Source organism: Pimephales promelas, chromosome 2 (assembly GCF_988280905.1).
Source record: "Pimephales promelas chromosome 2, fPimPro1.hap1.1, whole genome shotgun sequence".
Taxonomy (NCBI): domain Eukaryota; kingdom Metazoa; phylum Chordata; class Actinopteri; order Cypriniformes; family Leuciscidae; genus Pimephales; species Pimephales promelas.
In genome coordinates, this window is record NC_142770.1 from 38,933,171 (window position 1) to 38,948,807 (window position 15,637).

The 15,637-nt window shown below is 43.0% G+C and overlaps 2 long non-coding RNA genes across 3 annotated transcripts; both read left to right on the forward strand.

The window, feature by feature from the left end:
- Positions 1–525: 525 nt before the first annotated feature.
- Positions 526–3,707, forward strand: LOC148997360 (uncharacterized). Its single transcript, XR_016147162.1, has 4 exons — positions 526–799; positions 1,061–1,154; positions 1,242–1,329; positions 2,593–3,707. It is a non-coding gene; the product is annotated as an uncharacterized LOC148997360 (long non-coding RNA).
- Positions 3,708–5,266: 1,559 nt separating this feature from the next.
- On the forward strand, positions 5,267–14,246 carry LOC120474966 (uncharacterized). Of its 2 annotated transcripts, none has more exons than XR_005621868.2 (5): positions 5,267–5,325; positions 5,754–5,821; positions 6,078–6,129; positions 12,484–12,646; positions 13,707–14,246. It is a non-coding gene; the product is annotated as an uncharacterized LOC120474966 (long non-coding RNA). The 2 variants fall into 2 exon arrangements; XR_005621869.2 differs by having other exon boundaries at positions 12,487–12,646.
- The last annotated feature ends 1,391 nt before the right edge of the window (positions 14,247–15,637 follow it).

Sequence of the window (15,637 nt, forward strand, 5' to 3'; positions counted from 1 at the left end):
AAATGAAAACTTGATACACAATTTTAAAGTCACCCCACATGGGACTCGTACCCATAACCAGAGTGGTTCAGGATTTGAGATACATGGTTTAGCATATTGTGACAATCAGCGTATATGAATTTCAAAGAAGCAGGGGAGAGGGTTCAGTGTGAGAATGAGTTCACAAAAAGTTCCATGATATGTTATCCAGATTTGCATGCTAAGCTAGCGCAATGCTAATATATCTTATGGTTAGCCTGACATGTAAAAAAACACAATTTATTGTTCAACTATAATGTTCTGCTGTAATGTCACTGTGATTTTCTGGAAAAAAAAAACTGCTCAAATGTAGCTCAAAACTAATGTAGTTATTTAAATATCTCATGACCTGTAGGTGGTGTTATTCCTTAATTTAGAATGGTTCCTCATATCATGTTGCAATGAAGGGCAAGGGTTAGTGTCTGAAGGAATTTTGGGTTGACCTTGTTAAAGTTGTGACATCATAATTATTGAATGAAGATAAACAGAAATATACTGTATAGCTGTGTCTGAAATCGCTCCCTATCCACTGTATAGTGCACTATATCGGGTGTCGGCCATTTTGTAGTGGTGTCCGAATTCTGAGTGAACGACGTCATTCCCTACGTTCGTTCACTACTCTTACCCACAATCCTCTCTGATTTTGAGTGTACATCCGATGTACACTCGTTGGAGCGCGGGGCTCTGCCGTTACCCAAGATTCAATGCGATACGGCGATAGAGCGCAAAAGAAAAATAAAGATGGCGGACGGCAACACCGGAGGCGGCAACTTTTACAAATGTAAGTTTAACTTTTTATTAATTAAAAAAAAAACATTTGTAAAGATATTGTGGAGCGAAATGATAGAGGTTAATTTGTTGGTACTGTAATTACTTTTTAGTCACTTTTAGTGCTGAAACTCTTAAATTTGCAGTTGTACATAACATAAATTGGTCGATTGTTCTCATATCTGTGAGTGATCTGTTCGTACAGTATTCACTTATGTTACGTTACGTCTTAGAAAATGATCTAGGCCTACTGACGAATTTTTATTTGCTTTAGGGACAGATGAGGACATACAACAAATTATTGTTAAAAGATCCGAATATGGTCATCTCTTTTCTGGGCGGAGAAACGCTGCTCAGCATGGATGGGAGTGAGTTTCAGAATCAAACAGTTTAATAATAATATGGTTTAATGTTTATTTATTAATGTCTAAATCATTACGTTGTATGTTAAACAGAACCGTACTGAAGGAGATCGGCCTGCTGGGTGTGGTCACCCCTGCCAGAGTGGCCAAAAAGTGGGAAAATCTTAAAAAGAAATACAAGGTATGATAATATTTATTTACATATTTGCTTGCAACTTTACTCCCTTTGCGGAATCTGACAAATGTTTTTAAATAGTTAATAAATTGCTAAGGGCAATATTTTATCCCTGGATTTGATCCAAATCAGAAATAATTTTTACACATCTCAAGCTAGAAACCAAATATCACTTTCACAGACATTTCACAGCAATTAATTTATTAATTTATGTATAGTGCCAATTTATGGAGATCTCCACCATACAGAGATGTATTGTGGATTAAATATACATAATTGTTCATGAATGTTATATTTTGGTCAGGTCTGCGCTAGCTTGAGATCTGTAAAAATGTAATGTAAAGCATCTCTGTTCACATGTTTGTACTGTCATTACTTTGCCCCGCTGATGGTCACAAATATGGCAGATGATCATAAAAATGTGTATGACTGAAGCAGATGGATTTGTTCTTGCCTAGTATTATAACAAAACTCTTACTCATCTGTTGGGTTATACATCATTTTTAGGAGCTAAGAAAGCCACCAACCGGTATTGGGACTGAATCAGGAGAGTCCACTGCAGGAACATGGAAGTGGTTTGACCTCATGGATGAGGCAATAGGTGGGAGGCCATCCATCCAGCCCCCCATCCTCATTGCCTCATCAGAGGAAGACTCCATTCTTCCTGCAGTGAGTTCTCTTGGTTCAGTCCCCAAGAAGCCAGAGCAGCAGGATAGGAGAGAGAGTGTTGAGGCAGGGCCATCAAAGAGGCAGAGAAAAGATCCAGTACTGGAGTTTTTGGAGAGGGAAGCTGAAAGAACAGAAGAGAGAATGAGAAAAGAGGATGAGAGAGAGGAGAGACTTCTCTCTATTCTGGAGAAAATAGTTGAAAAAATGTAAAATAAAATGTACCCTTTCTTATAAGTATGTAAAATAAAATGTAACCTTTCTTTTAAATAAATCATTTTGAGTTTTAATGTTGTTGTTTTTTGTTGTTTAAATTTGTTTTAATACTACCAATAATATAAACTGTTAGAGAAAATTAACAATATCATGTACATCTAAACACATTAAGATTTTAAAGTAAAGGCAAGTACTTATAACAATGAACTGCAATACATGTTTTAAATTAGCTGAAATGTAAATTGAAAAAAAAATTACTAATACATAACTAACCTAAAATAATTACACTTGTTTAGTTTTTTTATTTAATTACATGCTAACTAAACATATCTAACTATTATATAAATGTGGTTGTAACATGTTTTATAAATAATCATGATGTCTCAGTGCTGAAGGAAGATCATCATCATCATCTGGAGCAGAAACGGCTGCAGCCAAGCGGTCTCTGGTGTGCTCTCCACTCTGTGGCTCTCTCACTTGCAGGTCATCAGGATCATCGCCATTCAGTTGTCCTTCCTCTGGCTCTATGATATCACCAGTTGTGATGCAAATGTTGTGCAGTATAGTACAACAAGTGATCACCTCTGGAGCAAATTCTGGCTTGACTTCAAGGGCCTTGAAGAAAAGTGACCGCCATCGTGTTTTCGAAATGCCAAAGGATCTCTCAATGATGGATCGAGCTTTTGCATGGTGCAAGTTGAAGCGACGCTGACTTTGATTTTGTAGTGGCTCTCTATATGGAGTGATGAGAGAGATTGGGTGGCTAAGACAGGGGTAACCCCCATCTCCTAAAATGTGGTATCCCTCTGGTGGGTACAGTGCCCTCGAATAGATAGTGCTGTTTCTGAGCACTCGGGAATCATGGACTGATCCGGGATAACCCACAAAAATGTCCAGGTATTTGCCTTGGTGGTCACAGAGTGCTTAACTGTATCGAATAAAATAATTTTCTGTTTAGGTAGCACATAGAATCAGCAGATGGAGGCTTGATTCTTATGTGACAACCATCAATGCTACCAGCAACTGAACTAAAGACAGCGCTGCCAGCCAGGTTTGCAAAGCCTGTGCCGATTTCCTCTAGCTCCTCTAAAGATGGGAAGTGAATTATTTTGCATTTGATTTTGAGGAGCAGTTTTGAGACTTTGTGTACAATCATGTGAACTGTTGAACGGGGCATATCAAATGCTCTGCAAACAACCCGGTAAGATGTTGCACTTGCGAGCCAGAATAGGAAGACCAGAATTTCTATATCCTGAGCCCAACCATGATCACGATCCTCATGGAGTGTGTTGATGAGGTAGGTCAGTGTTTGCCTGTTAAGACGAAAGTCTGGCCTCGTGTCACATCTTCTATCCAGGTACAGCCTGAGGACAGGCACTGACTGGTTCAGCAGGGAATATGGACCTCGAGTGCCAGACTGAAAGAGTAAATATGCTAAAATGGTTAATAATGATATTTATGTCAATGTAATAGGATGCATTAATCAAAGTTACTATTAAAAAGTGTTAAATCAAATTTGCTGTTTATATGATGTGATCAATGATCATTTCAGCATTAATAAATATAATTAAGATGTTTTATATTGCAAAATAGCTACATCCAGCTGCAAATCTGTTCTTCCAATTATCATAAGTAACAATGGAAACTGAATTGATAAATGTTTGAAGAGTTCAGATGCAAAAGCCTCTAAATGGCATTTGAAATTTTCTTCTAAAATGATAATTTTTATCAAGCTTGTATATTTAAGTTCAGTAATTTCACTTAAATGACAATTAATAGGTAATCTTCATTGCCATTTAAGTGAAATTACTGAACTTAAATATACAAGCTTGATAAAAATTATCATTTTAGAAGAAAATTTCAAATGCCATTTAGAGGCTTTTGCATCTGAACTCTTCGTTTGTTTCTTAGAGGAATAGGAAGTACTTCAAAATAATGTGTACTTGTACTTGTAATGTGTACTTGTGAATGTGTACTTCAAAATATCTTCTTACCGATAGGTGGCATCTGCGAGCTAACAAAGCACGCCTTTGAGCTGTTGCTCTTCGTAAAAAAAGCCGTTTCCTTCTCCTCAGGAAAAGAAGTTTCATCAGAACGAAAACTAACAGGATGGAGTACATTTTACGACAGGTTTACCTCAGGAGTTAGCTGAAGGACACTGACTGGAAACCCCGCGAAAATAATAACAGGTTTTTGTTGACAGTTTTTTTTTTTTTTTTCAGTTTTAATTTATATACCGTTATATTTTATGAACAAATAAATATATATTATATATACCGTTGGGTAGTGTTTTGTTCTCTTTGTATTTTTAAATGTAAATGTAAGTAAATATGAAAAGCAGGTGTTTTATTTTTTTTATTTTTTATCAAATAGTACAATAACGTGAAAAATGAACAGTTACATACAATTCATCCAGGCAAAAAAAAGGAAATATTACAGATGGGTAGGGATGAGCGAGTACAGCATTATCTGTATCTGTATCTGTATAACCATATGAATTATCTGTATCTGTATCTGTACTCGGACTGGGCGGGGCCTAAACCCGGAAGTGGGTCGGGTAGTCTTGAAATGGGCGGGGCTTTAACCGGTATGTTATTTTAAGCATGCAATTGATATGGGTTGATCAGAAATTGTTATATTTATTGCTGATAAGAAAACTATTTACATGACAGCATCAGCATTGAGCTTCAGATCAATGGTTTTGATCACGATAACAACGAACTACAGAACAAGTTTTGCAACAATGAATACAACACATGTGGTTGCAAATATGAAGTAAAATGTAACAAACAAGAGTTTTCATCTCAACTAGGGCTGGGTGATATGGACCAATAGTCATATCCCAATATAAGATGGGTAATAATGTCAATGACGAAATTGTCCGCGCTCTCTCTGGCGCATGATGATGATTCAGCGTCCGAATTTGCTCACTCTTTTTCGTTCACTCTTTGCTGATGTAGTGCACTCAACTGCCATTCACTATATAGGGATTAGTGAAGGAGTGAACGAGTGAGCGGTTTCAGACACGGCTTTACTTTATTGAAATGATTTTGGGTCTTCGAAAAAGTCCGTTAGCATCTCAATCGTTTTCAGAAGAGGCTATCAGCTAAGTTAGCTAAGGTAAGTTACTCTGAAGCTGTTTTGTATAAGTTTGGGGTTTTATCTTTGTGTATATAATAATTTTTGATAGTTTTTTTGCTGGTAATTTACAATGGGTGATTGGAAGTAACGTTAAGCTAATTTATTTAGCCTAAAATAATGTGATGTATTATTAATCAGTGACGTCACTTAACGTTACAAAGATTGATTAAAAAAAGTGATTTCATGAGGAAAAAACGTCCACAATAAAAGGGGGATTTATTGTTTATTCATGATAGTAATGTCATGCATTTATTTAATAATATTTATATACTTTCTCTTTTCTTAGCTAGAGGAGAGGTGAAATGCAGAAAAGAGAAATTATATATGCTTGCTTCCTTGTAATAAACCCTATGTTCTAATCCTATGTAACATTGTTGGCTGTGACACATTGCATGTTATTTTATAAGATCATGTTGATGTCCTAAGTTACTGCACCCCCTGTCCAAGACAATCTCCACGGCTATGAACTCGACTAGTAAGCAAAACCTCAAACATACTGTACTCTACTGTTCAAAAGTTGTAGGTCTGTAGGATTTATGCTTTTGAAAGAAGTCTTAACCCCAGTTTTTTTTTTTTTTGTGAGATTGTCCTTAAGAAGCCTTTAGGCTAAATAATCAGCTAAATAAGAGATGGCAAATATCATGTTATAAAGGTCATAGTTATAATAATGAATTTAACTATTATGATAACAGAATATCATGGTCATTGGTATTTTTATTTTATTTCTCTAGGTGTGTTTTGAAATAAGTTGGCCAATGAGACATCGTACTGTCCAACTCAAAGGTATTTATTTATTTTTATGTATTTTTTACTGATACATACTGAAATTCTTTTTACTTTTAAATGCTGAATTCAGGGGGTCGAGTTATTTTTCACAGATATCTGGCCAGTTTACTCATGGCTCATACTCTTAGCCTTTAAAATGTTTGAATTTATATCTGCAATAGAATATTTGCAATATTAACCCTATCAGTGTCACAGTCTTCGTCTTCACCTGTTTGTCCCGTCAGCAGCACTACACTTCCCAGGATCCTCTCGTCACCCTATCCCGTGTTCACTCCCTCATCAGCCACCTGTTCCTCGTCATCATCATCTGTTTCACCTGTTCTCACCCCATTATGTTTGATTATTCTGTGTATTTAGTTCCCTCTGTTTTACCCATGATTGTCGGTCGATGTTGTATGTTACCCAGTGTTATCCTGCCTTCCTGCCTGTATCCCTATTAAATTTATATCTTCATTGTTAATCTGGACTCCTCCCGTTCCTTCCGCCTACACTCCTGCATTCCTGCACCTTTACCCGTGACAGATCGACCGACCACAACCAACAAAGATGGACGACCAGATGGAGGCTTTCCTCTTTGATCAGAATGGGGCCTCGTTGGAAGAATTCGTAGAGGTTTATCTTCATTTACGCCAGGACATATACTGGGAGGAGGATTTCCTGAAACTACGGTTCTGGAGAGGTTTGGACGACCCATTAGCCCAAATTCTACTGCTCGAGGACCTCCATCTGCCATTTCCCGAGTTTTTGGAGTCTGCGCTCACCGTCAGCCCTGCTGAGCCCGCGCTCACCGTCAGCCCTGTCGAGTCTGCGCTCACCGTCAGCTCTGCCGAGTCTGCGCTCACCGTCAGCCCTGCCGAGCCTGCGCTCGCCGTCAGCCCTGCCGAGCCCGCGCTCACCGTCAGTCCTTTTGAGACTGAACGCCCTTCACTGCTGGTTCCGTCCAGCTCTCCAGAGTCTGAACGCTCTTCACCGCTGGTTCCGCCCAGCTCTCCAGAGACTGAATGCTCTTCACCGCTGGTTCCGTCCAGCTCTCCAGAGACTGAATGTTCTTCACCGCTGGTTCCGTCCAGCTCTCCAGAGATTGAATGCTCCTCACCGCTGGTTCCGTCCAGCTCTCCAGAGATTGAATGCTCTTCACCGCTGGTTCCGTCCAGCTCTCCAGAGTCTGAACGCTCTTCACCGCTGGTTCCGCCCAGCTCTCCAGAGACTGAATGCTCTTCACCGCTGGTTCCGTCCAGCTCTCCAGAGACTGAATGTTCTTCACCGCTGGTTCCGTCCAGCTCTCCAGAGATTGAATGCTCCTCACCGCTGGTTCCGTCCAGCTCTCCAGAGACTGAATGCTCTTCACTGCTGGTTCCGTCCAGCTCTCCAGAGACTGAATGCTCTTCACCGCTGGTTCCGTCCAGCTCTCCAGAGACTGAATGCTCTTCACCGCTGGTTCCGTCCAGCTCTCCAGAGTCTGAACGCTCTTCACCGCTGGTTCCGCCCAGCTCTCCAGAGACTGAATGCTCTTCACCGCTGGTTCCGTCCAGCTCTCCAGAGACTGAATGCTCTTCACCGCTGGTTCCGTCCAGCTCTCCAGAGATTGAATGCTCCTCACCGCTGGTTCCGTCCAGCTCTCCAGAGACTGAATGCTCTTCACTGCTGGATCCGTCCAGCTCTCCAGAGACTGAATGCTCTTCACCGCTGGTTCCGTCCAGCTCTCCAGAGACTGAATGCTCTTCACCGCTGGTTCCGTCCAGCTCTCCAGAGACTGAATGCTCTTCACCGCTGGTTCCGTCCAGCTCTCCAGAGATTGAATGCTCTTCACCGCTGGTTCCGTCCAGCTCTCCAGAGATTGAATGCTCTTCACCGCTGGTTCCGTCCAGCTCTCCAGAGTCTGAACGCTCTTCACCGCTGGTTCCGCCCAGCTCTCCAGAGACTGAATGCTCTTCACCGCTGGTTCCGTCCAGCTCTCCAGAGACTGAATGTTCTTCACCGCTGGTTCCGTCCAGCTCTCCAGAGATTGAATGCTCCTCACCGCTGGTTCCGTCCAGCTCTCCAGAGACTGAATGCTCTTCACTGCTGGTTCCGTCCAGCTCTCCAGAGACTGAATGCTCTTCACCGCTGGTTCCGTCCAGCTCTCCAGAGACTGAATGCTCTTCACCGCTGGTTCCGTCCAGCTCTCCAGAGACTGAATGCTCTTCACCGCTGGTTCCGTCCAGCTCTCCAGAGATTGAATGCTCTTCACCGCTGGTTCCGTCCAGCTCTCCAGAGATTGAATGCTCCTCACCGCTGGTTCCGTCCAGCTCTCCAGAGACTGAATGCTCTTCACCGCTGGTTCCGTCCAGCTCTCCAGAGACTGAATGCTCTTCACCGCTGGTTCCGTCCAGCTCTCCAGAGACTGAATGCTCTTCACCGCTGGTTCCGTCCAGCTCTCCAGAGATTGAATGCTCTTCACCGCTGGTTCCGTCCAGCTCTCCAGAGATTGAATGCTCCTCACCGCTGGTTCCGTCCAGCTCTCCAGAGACTGAATGCTCTTCACCGCTGGTTCCGTCCAGCTCTCCAGAGATTGAATGCTCTTCACCGCTGGTTCCGTCCAGCTCTCCAGAGACTGAGTGCTCTTCACAGCTGGTTCCGTCCAGCTCTCCAGAGACTGAATGCTCTTCACCGCTGGTTCCGTCCAGCTCTCCAGAGACTGAAGGCTCTTCACCGCTGGTCCCGTCCAGCTCTCCAGAGTCTGAATGCTCTTCACTGCTGGTTCCGTCCAGCTCTCCAGAGACTGAATGCTCGTCACCGCTGGTTCCGTCCAGCTCTCCAGAGACTGAATGCTCTTCACCGTTGGTTCCGTCCAGCTCTCCAGAGACTGAATGCTCTTCACCGCTGGTTCCGTCCAGCTCTCCAGAGACTGAGTGCTCTTCACTGCTGGTTCCGTCCAGCTCTCCAGAGACTGAATGCTCTTCACCGCTGGTTCCGTCCAGCTCTCCAGAGACTGAATGCTCTTCACCGCTGGTTCCGTCCAGCTCGCCAGAGACTGAATGCTCTTCACTGCTGGTTCCGTCCAGCCCTCCAGAGACTGCAGGCTCTTCACTGCTGGTTCCGTCCAGCCACCCAGAGACTGAACGTTCTTCACTGCTGGTTCCGTCCAGCCCCCCAGAGACTGAATGCTCTTCACTGCTGGTTCCGTCCAGCTCTCCAGAATCTGAATGCTCTTCACCGCTGGTTCCGTCCAGCTCTCCAGAGTCTGAATGCTCTTCACTGCTGGTTCCGTCCAGCTCTCCAGAGACTGAATGCTCGTCACCGCTGGTTCCGTCCAGCTCTCCAGAGACTGAATGCTCCTCACCGTTGGTTCCGTCCAGCTCTCCAGAGACTGAATGCTCTTCACCGTTGGTTCCGTCCAGCTCTCCAGAGACTGAATGCTCTTCACCGCTGGTTCCGTCCAGCTCTCCAGAGACTGAATACTCTTCACCGCTGGTTCCGTCCCGCTCTCCAGAGACTGAATTCTCTTCACCGCTGGTTCCGTCCAGCTCTCCAGAGACTGAGTGCTCTTCACTGCTGGTTCCGTCCAGCTCTCCAGAGACTGAATGCTCTTCACCGCTGGTCCCGTCCAGCTCTCCAGAGACTGTATGCTCTTCACCGCTGGTTCCGTCCAGCTCTCCAGAGACTGAATACTCTTCACCGCTGGTTCCGTCCCGCTCTCCAGAGACTGAATTCTCTTCACCGCTGGTTCCGTCCAGCTCTCCAGAGACTGAATGCTCTTCACCGCTGGTTCCGTCCAGCTCTCCAGAGACTGAATGCTCTTCACCGCTGGTTCCGTCCAGCTCGCCAGAGACTGAATGCTCTTCACTGCTGGTTCCGTCCAGCCCTCCAGAGACTGCAGGCTCTTCACTGCTGGTTCCGTCCAGCCACCCAGAGACTGAACGTTCTTCACTGCTGGTTCCGTCCAGCCCCCCAGAGACTGAATGCTCTTCACTGCTGGTTCCGTCCAGCCCTCTAGAGACTGTATGCTCTTCACTGCTGGTTCCGTCTAGCCCTCCAGAGACTGAATGCTCTTCACTGCTGGTTCCGTCCAGCCCTCCAGAGACAGTATGCTCTTCACTGCTGATTCCGTCCAGCCCTCCAGAGACTGAACGCTCTTCACTGCTGGTTCCGTCCAGCCCTCCAGAGACTGAATGCTCTTCACTGCTGGTTCCGTCCAGCCCTCCAGAGACTGAATGCTCTTCACTGCTGGTTCCGTCCAGCCCTCCAGAAACTGAACGCTCTTCACTGCTGGTTCCGTCCAGCCCTCCAGAAACTGAATGCTCTTCACTGCTGGTTCCGTCCAGTCCTCTAGAGACTGTATGCTCTTCACTGCTGGTTCCGTCCAGCCCTCCCGAGGCTGAATGCTCTTCACTGCTGGTTCCGTCCAGCCCTCTAGAGACGGTATGCTCTTCACTGCTGGTTCAGTCTAGCCCTCCAGAGACAGTATGCTCTTCACTGCTGGTTCCGTCCAGCCCTCCAGAGACTGAACGCTCTTCACTGCTGGTTCCGTCCAGCCCTCCAGAGACTGAACGCTCTTCACTGCTGGTTCCGTCCAGCCCTCCAGAGACTGAACGCTCATCAATGCTGGTTCCGTCCAGTCTCTCCGAGGCCGAGCTCTCTTCTTCGCTGGGCCCGACCAGCCCAGCCCCAGAGACCGTCCTGCCAACGCCACAGACCGTCCAGCCAGCGCCAGAAAACGTCCAGCCTGTGCCGGAGACCGTCCAGCCTGCTCCGCCCTGGTCTCGCCCTCAGCCTGCTTCGCCCTGGTCTCGCCCTCAGCCTGCTCCGCCCTGGCCACACCCTCAGCCTGCTCCGCCCTGGCCACGCCCTCAGCCTGCTTCGCCCTGGTCTCGCCCTCAGCCTGCTTCGCCCTGGTCTCGACCTCAGCCTGCTCCGCCCTGGCCACGCCCTCAGCCTGCTCCGCCCTGGCCACGCCCTCAGCCTGCTTCGCCCTGGTCTCGCCCTCAGCCTGCTTCGCCCTGGTCTCGCCCTCAGCCTGCTCCGCCCTGGCCACGCCCTCAGCCTGCTCCGCCCTGGCCACGCCCTCAGCCTGCTCCGCCCTGGCCACGCCCTCAGCCTGCTCCGCCCTGGCCACGCCCTCAGCCTGCTCCACCCTGGCCACACCCCTCTCAGCCCTAAGTTCGTCCCCCCTCCTTCCTCTGGTCTGCGGAGTTCTGTCACAGTCTTCGTCTTCACCTGTTTGTCCCGTCAGCAGCACTACACTTCCCAGGATCCTCTCGTCACCCTATCCCGTGTTCACTCCCTCATCAGCCACCTGTTCCTCGTCATCATCATCTGTTTCACCTGTTCTCACCCCATTATGTTTGATTATTCTGTGTATTTAGTTCCCTCTGTTTTACCCATGATTGTCGGTCGATGTTGTATGTTACCCGGTGTTATCCTGCCTTCCTGCCTGTATCCCTATTAAATTTATATCTTCATTGTTAATCTGGACTCCTCCCGTTCCTTCCGCCTACACTCCTGCATTCCTGCACCTTTACCCGTGACAATCAGGGGGTAAATATATCATTAGAGTTCTTTAAGGAGTAGTTCACTTTTGAAAGCTTTTGCTGATAATTTACTCACCCCCATGTCATCCAAGATGTCCATGTCTTTCTTTTTTCAGTCAAAAAGAAATTAAGGTTTTTGATGAAAACATTCCAGGATTATTCTCCATATAATGGAGTTTTTATTTATTTTTTTAAATTTGAACTACTCCTTTAACCCTTCAAAGTCTGACTGATTAAATCATATTTGAAAGCAAAGTTAAAAGTAACAGATCTCAATATTATTCTCCTCTCATGGCATAAAGGAGTCAGTACAAACTGTTATACCTCTGGGTATGAATGACTTTCTGTGGTGGTCCTTATTACTTTGAAGTTGAAGTAGCCTTCAACTGAAAACAGTCTGCTCTGACAAATAGTTGATGTGTTGTATTATCAGGGATACTCCACTTTGTCTGGAAATTGTCTAATTTTACAAATCCCTCAGAGTTAAACAGTTGAGTTTTACTAATTACGATTTTCTGATATTTAGAAGAGTATCAGTAACCAGACAGTTTCTGGTCCCATTGACTTCCATAATGTCCCATTGACTTCCATAATATATGTTTTTCCCACTATGGAAGTCAATGAGAACAGAAACTATCTGGTTACTGATATACTCTTCTAAATATCAGAAAATTTGCTAAATGATTTAGAAAATGGTAAAACCCAACTGTTTAACTTTAGGGGAGTTGTACAATGAGCCTATTTCATAAAAAAGTGGAGTATCCCTTTAATCCCTTTTATTTTTATTTTGTGCAAAATTATTCTCAATAGTAATTTTTATTGAGTCCAATGTGTTTCCAAGTAGAGCCCTGCGCAGGACTATTTTCCTCACCCCGCCGAATCTCTGACCATTACCGCTCCCGCAACGGATGTTACACTCCCGTGGGACCCGGCGGTACTCAATCCCAATGCAGCCCTCTACCAAGCACAAAGCTAACTTTTGTAAATTGCACAAAGCACAACAGGTTGATACAACTGAACGTTATTACAAACTGTTATTTCAGTGTTTTAAGTAATTTATAAGTGGTTGATGATGAACTAATCATATACAAAACATTCATAAATGTTTAGCAAGTGATATGCTAACACTTCATGTATGTTTTGTAAATTATTACAAGTCATTTACAATTGAATAGTCGTGTTTTGTAAATTATTAATCATTACGTTTCATAAATGTCAGGTGCCCAGTGGTTAGACTCCATGTGTTTTAGAGAAGACAGCTGTCTACAACCTCACTAGTCAGCAATTACACTGCAGTACACACTACAGTGTTCAACACCTGTTATAGATGTGTAAAGGCATGAATTAATCATTTACACTTTCTGCATAAAGTGTGAACTATTCATCACTTGTAAATGTCTTACACTTCATTCGTAGATTACCACTTCAAGAATCAATAAGGCATAAGATCTACGCATGCTTTGTAACACATTTACTAGCGATTACTATACACTTTAGATTAGGGGATACAGAAAGTGTTGTAAATGACTTATTCATGCATTTACACACTGTTAAAAACTGTTACTTACCTGTTTCAAATGATATGTACATGAATACAAGACATTTCCCCCTCTAATTGCTAGATGCATACATTATTATTTTTTTCATTTATGAAATGTATATTCATGTTTTATACATTAATAATTTACTAATAACTTGTAAATGACTTGTAACGGAATTGACAAAACATTCATAAATGATTAGCAAATGATACTAATATTTTCAAAGTAGTTCATTAACTAACCACTTACAGACTTACAACTGAACGTTATTATAAGGTGTTGACAATGGTCAACATTCTAATGCACACATTAAAGAATGCAAGCTTTCTAAAAAAAGTGCAGTCTGCTTAGTGCCTCTTTGTAGACAGCCTAAGTGTTAGTTAACAGTTGCTGAGATGGCTTAGTATTTATCCAGTAATGGATGCAAGGAAACATATTTTTGCTTACAAATGTGGGGCCTTTGGTGAATGATTGCAGATTGCCGTTGCATATATCTAAATCATATATTTTTCTGCTTGTGTAGGAGGGATCATGAAATTTGATTCTGCAGCCACAGAGAAGTAAATCAAGATGCATGTTTCTGAGCACCTCAAGCACGCGCCACAAAGATTGGAGGTAGATTCACAACTCCCTGATGAGCCAAGACGAGAGGACTTGAATTATAAATTAAATTACAATCTAGTTATTTGTTCATAATTGTGCTTTACTGTGGCCCTTCAATGACAATCTAATTATTTGTTCATAATTAAATTACAATTTTACACTACAGTGTTCAACACCTGTTATAGATGTGTAAAGGCATGAATTAATCATTTGCACTTTCTGCATAAAGTGTGAACTATTCATCACTTGTAAATGTCTTACACTACATTCATAGAGATCTACTAACTAATTATTTGTTCATAATTGTGCTAGATATATTTGGTGCCCTTCAATTGCAATCTAATTATTTGTTCATAATTAAATTACAATCTAATTATTTGTACATAATTGTGCTTGATATGTCCGGTGCCCTTCTGATGCTATTCATGGCAATTTATTTTTGAATAAAGATTAAAATGGTGATTATTGAATTGTGATTTATTTGTATGTGTATAACTGTAATGTTGTAAAGTTATATAAGTTAGAAAAACGACGTATAATATAAGTCTAAATTTGACGTTGAAAAGACGTCCATAAGTAACCACATTTGGACTATAAATAGCCCTTACACGGCGGTCCCACAGACGTCCAAATTAGACGTGCAGTTGACGTCGAAAAAAAGACGTCGTCTGGCGTTACAAAACAACCCCTTCATTGGACCGAATTTGGACGTCCAAAAATGACACGAAAAAGACGTCACATCGACGTCACGTTGCGCAGTGGGATGTTTTTTCCATTGGCGTTCAGCTTTCCTAGACTTTTAAATCATTCCTAGAGTTAAATCATTAATCCATGGCTCAGAATTAGGTTTGGAGCGCCTGGGCTTTAGTGGTGCAATTTTATCAAGAATATTTATACAGGTGGATGAAAAGCATGAAATAAGCTGATCTGTACATAGGGAGGCAGACGGCTCTGTAGTCTCTATAACATTAGTAAATGCTTCAGAAAATTGTGCAGCAGTGGCAGGTTTAATCATCCTGCGGATACGAGGTGGAGCACAAAACTTAACAGTGTTATTTGAAAGAAAAACATCAAATAAAATTGGTGAATGATCAGAAAAAACTGGCTTTTGTATCTCAATATTTAAAATAGGCAAACTGCATGACAAGACAAGATCTAATGTGTGGCCATGGATCTGTGTTGGACCACTTAAAAACTGTGTAAGGTTAAATGAATCGATTAGTTTTAAAAAATCTTTAGCCAACAGATTCATGGGACAGCATACATGAATATTCATATCTCCTAAAATTAAAATCCGATCATATTTTGGCATAATTTCAGACAGTAAATCAGTAAAATCCCTAATAAAATGCTTGTTATATTTAGGAGGTCGATAGATAAGAGAACACAGAATGGGCTGAAATTTGCCCAATTCAAACATTGTTAACTCAAAACTCGAAAACGTTATCGTTGACAACTGCCTGCAGTTGTATTTTTCCTTAAAAATAACGGCAAGTCCTCCTCCTCGACCAGTAGACCTCGGGGAGTTAAAATATGTACAGTCCAGCGGTAGAAGTTCAGAAAAAGGGGTCAGCTCACCAATATTTAACCAAGTTTCAGTCACAAATAAAAAATCCAAATTATGCTGGGAAAAAAACTCTTTTAAAATAAAGGTCTTATTCACCAATGATCTGGCGTTGATCAAGGCAGCTCTGACAGGAGCAGGGGAACTGGTCGTACGAGTTACATAACTCAAAGACCGAAGGTTTCCATGGTTAACACCGCCTTTCCTAGGGCGAGGTGAGCGTTGACAAGAAAACTCCATATCTGAGCCGACAATCGGTATCAACCAAGTCCCGGCAGGATCCATAA